At 38.3% G+C, this 9,279-nt stretch overlaps 1 protein-coding gene across 2 annotated transcripts in view; it reads right to left on the reverse strand.

Moving 5' to 3' along the window:
- Window positions 1-9,279, reverse strand: part of ANGPT1 (angiopoietin 1) — a 252,802-nt gene that overhangs the window by 211,417 nt on the left and 32,106 nt on the right. The gene's annotated exons all lie outside the window — the stretch shown is intronic.

Consider the following 9,279-nt stretch of genomic DNA (forward strand, 5'->3'; position numbering starts at 1 on the left):
TATACACACATACATATATATACACATACACATAATGTTATATATATATGTATTTATACACACATAATATATTTTAATTCTTATGTACAGCTGCTGACAATCGACAATTTTAGGATACTCATAAAAAACCTTTTTAAAAATGCAAGTTCCCTAGGGATGCCTGGGTGGTTCGGTTGGTTAGGTGTCTGCCTTTGCCTCAGGTCATGATCCCAGGGTCCTGGGATGAAGTCCTGTGATGGGCTCCTTGCTCAGGAGGGAGCCTGCTTCACCCTCTGCCTGCCACTCTCCCTGCTTGTGCTCTCTCTCTCTCTGACAAATAAATAAATGAAACCCTCAATAAAAAATGAAAGTTCTCTAAAATAAATTAAAGAATTGCTTTAAAAACTGCATAAGGATTTCTCTCAGTAACATTTGTAGACACGTAGAACATAGTCTAAAGATCGAGACTTTAAAAACTCAAATAAAATAAAATATTAAATGTATTATAAAATTTAGATAAAGATTCAGATAAACTTTAAAATAGGTGTGTGGGTTTTTTTTTTAATATACAGATAAAAAATATGGAAAGACTGAGAGTTAGCATTCACTTCAGGCTACATCTGGCAGTAATCAGATATGATAATTTAGTGTGGTAGGTAACAGCAGGAATTCTGAAGCTAGTCAACTGGATGCTTCTCCTTACTCTGCCACCTAACATATATGAGACATTGGATAATCTCCTTATGCCTCGTTTTCCTCATCTCTAAAATGGCATAATAAGAATACCCACTTAGATGAGGATTAGACAGGATAATACATGCAAAGCATCTAAAATTGTTTCTAGCATACAATGGGAGTTTTAAAAATGTTAGCTAAATTACACGTGATCTTATGCATCTGACTTACCTCTATGTATCATGGTTTTTCCAAGTACAAATAAAAGCTTGCATAAAACAAGTTTGTTAAGTCCTCTACAATCTTAAAATCTTGATGATCTTTGTCTTCTATCACTCAAAATACTTAATATAAGTAGAAAATAGGGAGTCATTCCTTTATTCATTTATTCCAGACTTATTTATTAAGTCCCTACTATGTGCTAGGCAGTATTACAGATGTCGATAATACCAAGACAAAAGCTTGCCCTTGACTTCCAGGTGCTGACCTAGAGCAGCAGTCTAAGATAACGGTTATAAGCCCAAACTTGAAATCAGACTTTTTGGGACATAGGGCTTTACAGTTCTGGACAATTTCCTTAACTCTCAACAGCCCAGTTTCCTCTCATTTGAAATGGGAATGACAATGGTTGCACTCTCCTAAGTTTCCGGTAAGGACTAACTGAGTTAATATAGGTAAAACCTTGTAGACAGAGCCTGGAAAATAGTTAAGTATGCAATAATACCTGTATTGTCAGGAGGAGAGTAAGAAAGGAAAAGAAACACATCGTGTGGAGCATGATAATGGGTTGGGAAGGGACAGAGCACAAGGAGCTAGAATATACTAACATGGAAGTTTCCCAGAGTCAGTATTTGATCTTACATTAAAGAACTAAGAGAAGTGGTTTAAGAAGGTACAGTCTGGTTAAATATTTCAACATGGAATATTTTTTAAAATAACAGAATTTCACCAAAAGATAAGCAAGTAACTAAATATTTTCTCCACTTCAATACACACTGACTGATAAGTCTAAGTTCACACTATTTGTCCATTCACTATACACTGCCATTTCTAAATAGATGCAACAAAGCATCTGTTGAGGTTGTCAACAGCATTCACATGCAAAGAAAAACAATCCAGATAACCAAATTATTCTCCTAGGGAGAAATGATCCTAAATGCAAGTGCCACTCCAACTGGTAGCATTTCAAATGCAATTTGGGGCAAGGGTCCATTGTGGTACTCCTGCCATCACATCACTCACTTAACTCTTTCCACTTAACTATCTCCAAATAGTTAGGAAGCTGCCAAGCGGACACTAATTCAACTTATACATACTAGGAGATGCATTATGAGGAACAAGTTCCAGTAAAGACTTCCATCTAGAGCTGTCTATTGCTTAGAACTGCTAAGCCAAGCCCTCTGGGAGACTTTATACTACCCCTCCTGATTTGCCGGCACTGAAAGCATTCATGTACATTAAAAATTCATCTACCCAGAGCGTTATAATATGGACTGTGAGAGGTTGGTCCGAAAGAGAAGCTTTTTGTATGAAGGGAAAAAGTGAACAAAAGGACTTTTAAATTTCCAATAAGTTCTAAAGTGCAATTCAATTACTTAAATACCCATTTTTCTGAATATAAAATATGAGTCAGAAATATGATGCTTTGCTTTACAGTCCTGTTTATGCCTACTGTCCTGGAAAAACTAACAATGGAGCACACTTTGAATCTCAAAAGTGTCCACTGTCACTAGTGAATATTAATTCCTTCCTAAAGTGACATGTCTCCAAGGAGTTTGTCATCCAGCACATGAAGACTGACAAGCCTGATTCTGTGGCTGAAAAGAATAACCTCCCTGGTATTCCTACTAAAGTAGGGTTTTACTCTTCTAAAGGCTATTGTTATTTATTGCTCCTCTTAGCTCTGATCCTAAACCTGCCAGGCCCAATGTGTCCCATACATTGTAGTTGACAGTGAGAAAATAATTAAGCAAAAGGAAGACTTGTATCCAAGGAAAACCAAATGATTTAATCATTTACCTGAATCGGGAAAACATCCAAATTCAATCTCTAATATCCTCCAGCCCCACCATTACTACCTTTAGTTAGGACTTCATTTTCTCTTGCTAGATTGTAAATATAATGTTGAAATGCTAATCCTAATCACTGTGTTAGTCAACATCATGGCTTGACTAAAGATTTAAAACACGGAGTTGTCAAATGTGCAAATGACCAAAAGTTATGATTAAAATATAATTTGCCAGACAAGAAACCAATCATCCTTAAAGTTCTTAGCAGCTAAAACAATAAGCACACCCAAAGGAAAATACAATTTAATATAGATAAATTCAAAGTCCTGCCTTTAGTTTAAAATGAAAACCCTCTTTCAAAAAAAAAAAAAAAAAAGGATAGATGAAGAAGGACATGTTTAAAAGTTGTTCATAAAAATAAACTTGGGGACTTATTTGGGATAGTGTTATCCAATGGTATAATAAAGCTACTAAAAATGGGTAATGTCTAGGTTAAAACAAAAGAAACAGAATGTCCAGACCAATGAACCAAACAGTCCCATGCTTTTCTGCACTGTCAGGACCATGTGTAGATATTGCGTTCAGCTCTACAATTTAAGGTAAAATTGACCTAAGTCTATTAAGAACAGATAAAGAGGCAAAGAGTGCATAGCTAGGCAAAAAGAAATGTTAGGGAGGTAAAACAGCCATAAAACAACAATGATACAATAATAATCACAACATTGATAAAGTCGTGTTTTCTATGTGCTGGAGTGTGTTGGAGACACTTTAAACAAGTTGTTTGCTTTGACTCCCTCATAAACCTCAGGAGGTCATAGTATTAGCTTCCTTTTTTCAAATAAAGAATATGATGCTCAGAAAAAGTAAGTTGTCTAAGATTACTTTGAAACCAAATATTTGAAGGCATTTATGAAGATGAGAAAGACATGGGGTTTTTTTCCATAAGGAAATTAATGGAAGCTACAACTTGCTAAAAAGAAAAATTCTTTTTTTTCCTTGTCACTTTTTTTTAATAATATTTATTTTGTTATATTAGTCACCATACAGTACATCCCCAGTTCTTGATGCAATGTTCCATGATTCATTACTTGCATATAACACCCAGTGCACCATGCAATATGTGCCCTCCTTAATACCCATCACCGGCCTATCCCAATCCCCTACCCCTCTCCCCTCTGAAGCCCTCAGTTTGTTTCCCGGAGTCCACAGTCTCTCATGGTTCATTCCCCCTTCTGTTTACCCTCCCTTCATTCCTCCCCTCCCTCTCCCACCGATCCTCCTATCTCTCATGTTCCATAGATGAGTGAAACCATATGATAATTGTCTTTCTCTGCTTGACTTATTTCACNTTCACTTAGCATTATCTCCTCCAGTGCCGTCCATGTTGCTTCAAAAGTTGAGAAATAGTTCTTTCTGACGGCTGAGTAATATTCCATTGTATATATGGACCACAGCTTCGTAATCCAGTCTTCTGTTGAAGGGCATCTCGGCTCCTTCCACGATTTAGCTATTGTGGACATTGCTGCTATGAACATTGGGGTACATATGGCCCTTCTCTTCACTACGTCTGTATCTTTGGGGTAAATACCCAGTAGTGCAATTGCTGGATCATATGGCAGTTCTATTTTTAAATTTTAAGGGACCTCCACACTGTTTTCCAAAGTGGCTGTATCAACTTGCATTCCCACCAACAGTGTAAGAGGGACCTTTCTCCACATCCTCTCCAACAGTTGTTGTTTCCTGTCTTGTCCATTTTTGCCATTCTAACTGGTGTAAGGTGGTATCTCAGTGTGAGATTTGATTTGAATTTCCCTGATGGCCAATGATTTTGAACATTTTTTCGTGTGTCTGTTAGCCATTTGTACGTCTTCATTGGAAAAGTGTCTGTTCATATCTTCTGCCCATTTTTTGATTTGATTATTTGTTTCACATGTATTAAGTTTGAGAAGTTCTTTGTAGATCTTGGATACAAGTCTTTTATCTGTAGTGTCATTTTCAAATATCTTCTCCCATTCCGTGGGCTGCCTCTTAGGTTTTTTTTTGACTGTTTCCTTGGCTGTGCAGAAGTTTTTTATCTTGATGCAGTCCCACGAGCTCATTTTATCTTTTGTTTCTCTTGCCTTTGGAGATGAGTCTTGAAAAAAGTTGCTGTGGCCGATGTCAAAGAGGTTGCAGCTATGTTGTCCTCTAGGATTTTGATGGATTCCTGTCTCACATCGAGGTCTTTCAACCATCTGGAGTTTATGTTTGTGTATGGTGTGAGAGAGTGGTCAAGTTTCATTCTTTTGCATATAGCTGTCCAATTTTCCCAGCACCATTTATTGAAGAGACTGTCTTTTTTCCACTGGATGTTTTTTCCTGCTTTGTCAAAGATTAGTTGCCCAAAGAGGCGAGGGTCCATTTCTGGGTTCTCTATTCTGTTCCATTGGTCTATGTGTCTATTTTTGTGCTAGTACCATGCTGTCTTTGTGATCACAGCTTTGTAGTATAGCTTGAAGTCTGGCAATGTGATGCCCCCAGCTTTGTTTTTCCTTTTCAACAATTCCTTGGAGATTCGGGGTCTTTTCTGGTCCCACACAAATTTAAGGGCTGTTTGTTCCAGCGCTTTGAAAAATGTCATTGGTATTTTGATCGGGATGGAAAGTGTAGATTGCTCTGGGTAGCATAGACATTTTAACTATGTTGATTCTTCCGATCCATAAGCACGGAATATTTTTCCATCTTTTTGTGTCTTCTTCAATGTCTTTCAAGAGTGATTTGTAGTTTATAGAATATAGATCCTTTACGTCTCTGGTTAAGTTAATTCCTAGGTAAAGTATGATTTTTGTTGCTATTGTAAATGGAAAGGATTCCCTAATTTCTCTTTCTTCAGTCTCATTGTTTGTGTATAGAAATGCAACTGATTTCTGAGCATTGATTTTGTATCCCGCCACATTACAGAATTGTTCTATAAGTTCTAGTAGTTTGGGGGTGGAGACTTTTGGATTTTCTACATAGAGTATCATGTCATCAGCTAAGAGAGAGAGTTTGACTTCTTCTTTTCTGATTTGGATACCTTTTATTGTCTGATTGCTGCTGCAAGGACTTCTAGTACTATATTGAATAATAATGGCGAGAGTAAGCATCCTTGTTGTGTCCCTGATCTTAAGGGAAAGGCTTCCAGCTTTTCCCCATTGAGAATGATATTCGCTGTAGGCTTTTCATAGATGGTTTTTATGAAATTGAGGAATGTACCCTCGATCCCTACACTCTGAAGGGTTTTAATCAGGAAAGGATGCTGTATTTTGTCAAATGCTTTTTCTGCATCAATTGAGAGGATCACATGGTTCTTGACTCTTTTCTTTTTGGTATGATCTATCACACTGATCAATTTGCGAATGTTGAACCACCCTTGCATCCCAGGGATGAATCCCACTTGGTCTTGATGGATAATCCTTTTAATGTACTGTTGGATCCTATTAGCTAGGATCTCCTAGCTAATTTTGGCATCCATATTCATCAGGGATATCGGTCTGTAATTCTCCTTTTTGATGGGGTCTTTGCCTGGTCTGGGGATCAAGGTAATACTGGCCTCATAGAATGAGTTTGGTAGTTTCCCTTCTGTTACTATTTTTTGAAACAGCTTCAGGGGAATAGGTATTATTTCTTCTTTGAATGTTTGGTAGAATTCCCCAGGGAAACCGTCTGGGCCTGGAGTTTTATTATTTGGAAGGTTGTTTATCACTGACTCAATTTCTTCATAGTTAATTGGCCTATTTAAGAAATCTATTTCTTCCTGTTTCAGTCTTGGTAGTTTATAGGTTTCCAGGAAGGCCTCCATCTCTTCCAGATTGTTTAGTTTTTTGGCATATAGCTGTTGATAAAAGTTTCTAATAATCCTTGCAATTTCAATGGTGCTGGTCGTGACCTCTCCCTTTTCAGTCATNATTATTTCTTCTTTGAATGTTTGGTAGAATTCCCCAGGGAATCCGTCAGGCCCTGGACTCTTGTTTTTGGGGAGTTTTTGGTCACTGCTTCAATCTCTTCATAATTAATAGGTATATTTAAATAATCAATTTCTTCCAGTTTCAGTCTTGGTAGTTTATAGGCTTCCAGGAAGGCATCCATTTCTTCCAGGTTGTTTAATTTATTGGCATAAAGCTGTTGATAAAAGTTTCTAATGATCCTTCCTATTTCATTGGTGTTGGTTGTGACCTCTCCCTTTTCATTCATAATTTTATTAATTTGGGTCCTTTCTCTATTCTTTTGGATAAGTCTTGCCAGTGGTCTGTCAATNTGGCCAATGGCTTATCGATCTCATTTATTCTTTCAAAGAACCAGCTTCTAGTTCTGCTGACCTGCTCTACTGTGCTCCTGGTTTCTAATTCATTGATCTCTGTTCTAATCTTGATCACCTGCCTTCTCGTGCATGGGTTAGGCCTATTCTTCTATTTCAGCTCCAGCTTCTTGAGGTGAGAATATAAAAACTGCATTTTAGATTTCTATTCTTTTGAGTGAGGCTTGGATGGCTATGTATTTGCCCCTTAGGACCGCCTTTGCAGTGTCCCACAGGTTTTGGACTGATGTGTTTTCATTCTCATTGGTCTCCAGAAATTGTTTAATTTGTTTTTTGATTTCCTGGTTTATCGAGTCATTCTTGAGCAGGATGGTTCTTAGCCTCCAAGTGTTTNATTGAGCAGAATGGTTCTTAGTTTCCAAGTGTTTGAGTTTCTTCCAAATTTTTCCTGTGACTGAGTTCCAGTTTCAAAGCATTGTGGTCTAAGAATATGCAGGGAATAATCTCAGTCTTTTGGTATCGGTTAAGACCTGTTTTGTGACCCAGTATATGGTCTATTTTGGAGAAAGTTCCATGTGCATTCGAAAAGAATGAGTATTCTATTGTTCTGGGGTGTAGTGTTCTATATATATCTATGAGGTCCAACTCGTCGAGTATGGCATTCAAAGCCTTTGATTCTTTGCTTAGTTTTTGCCAGGGTGTTCTGTCTATTTCTGATAGTGGGGTGTTGAGGNCATCTGTCTATTACTGAGAGCGGAGTGTTGAGGTCCCCTACTATTAATGTATTATTATCTATATGTCTCTTTACTCTCGTTAAGAGTTGGCTTATGTATCTAGCTATTCCCCTGTTGGGGGCATAGATATTTATAATTGTCATATCCACTTGTTGGATACATCCTTTAAGAATAATATAGTGTCCTTCTGTATCTCTCACTACAGTGGATTCACATTGAGAGTGATTATTGAGAGAGATGATTTTAATGATGTCATATTTCCTGTGAAGTCTTTGTTTCTACAGATTGTAAATTTCTGTTCTGTATCACTCTTGGGGCCTTTTTACTTTTATAGAGCCCCCCTTAATATCTCCTGTAGGGCTGNATAGGGCTCGTTTGGTGGTTACGAATTCCTTCAGTTTCTGCTGATCCTGGAAGGTCCTTATCTCTCCATCAATTCTGAATGACAGCCTTGCTGGATAAAGGATCCTTGGCTGCATGTTCTTCTCAGATAGAGCTTTGAAAATACCCTGCCAACTCTTCCTAGCCTGCCAGGTCTCTGTAGACAGGTCTGATGTTATTCTGATATTTTTCCCTCTGTACGTAAGGATTTTCTTCCCCCTGGCCGCTTTCAATACTATATCCTTGGATCTAATATTTGTGAATTGCACTATGACGTGAAGTGGTGTAGGTCTGTTCTCATTGACCTTGGGAGTGGTCCTCTCTGCTTCCTGGACATGAATGCTTGTTTCCTTTGCCAGATTAGGGAAGTTCTCAGCTATAATTTGTTCAAATATCTCTTCTAGACCTCTGTTTTTCTCCACCCCTTCAGGNCGATTATTCTGACATTGGAACATTTCATTGAGTCAGTAATCTCCCATAATCTACATTCTTGAGATTGGATTTTTTTGAGGCAAGTTTCTGTTTTAACTTTCTCTTCTACCATCCCATCCTCCAATTCACTAATTTGTTCTTCTGCCTCATTTACGCTGGCTGTCAGAGCATCTAGTTTAGACTGCATTTGATTCATAGCATTTTTAATTTCTACTAGACTCAGTCTCATTTCTGCCCTTAGAGATCCTATATTCTCGTTAATATTTTCATTAATAATTTTTTCAAGCCTACACATCATCTTGACCATTGTTACTCTAAACTCCATTTCGGACAATTTGGTTATATTCATATCCATCAGTTCTGTGGCAGAGGCCACAGACTCATTATCTTTTCTTTGCTGGGGGGGCATTTCTCCTTCTCGTCATTCTGATGAGGAGAGGTTGTGGGGATGCCCAGAGCCCAAGTTATTGACCAGGTCACAGGCAGTGTGCACTTGTTTTATAGGGACATTAGGGATGTTGGCTTCCTGATTTTTCAGCCTGCCTTCTGGGCAAGGGGCCTGCCACGCTGATATTCAGGAAACCCTGTTTGGGTAGAGTTGCCCCGTCCCCTGCGAGGGGGGATGGGGATGGGCACAATGTAAGCTGGTATTTCTAGGCTTTTGTTCTCTGGTGGCNAAGCTGGTATTTCCAGGCTTTTGTTCTCTGGTGGCTTTCCCTGGCGGTTTTCTGTGCCTCTTTTGAGAGTCAGAGCAGCAGTGGCCGTATCCTAGCCTCTGTCTCAGAGCTGAGAG

The sequence above is a fragment of the Ailuropoda melanoleuca genome, chromosome 9 (assembly GCF_002007445.2).
Source record: "Ailuropoda melanoleuca isolate Jingjing chromosome 9, ASM200744v2, whole genome shotgun sequence".
Taxonomy (NCBI): Eukaryota; Metazoa; Chordata; class Mammalia; order Carnivora; family Ursidae; genus Ailuropoda; species Ailuropoda melanoleuca.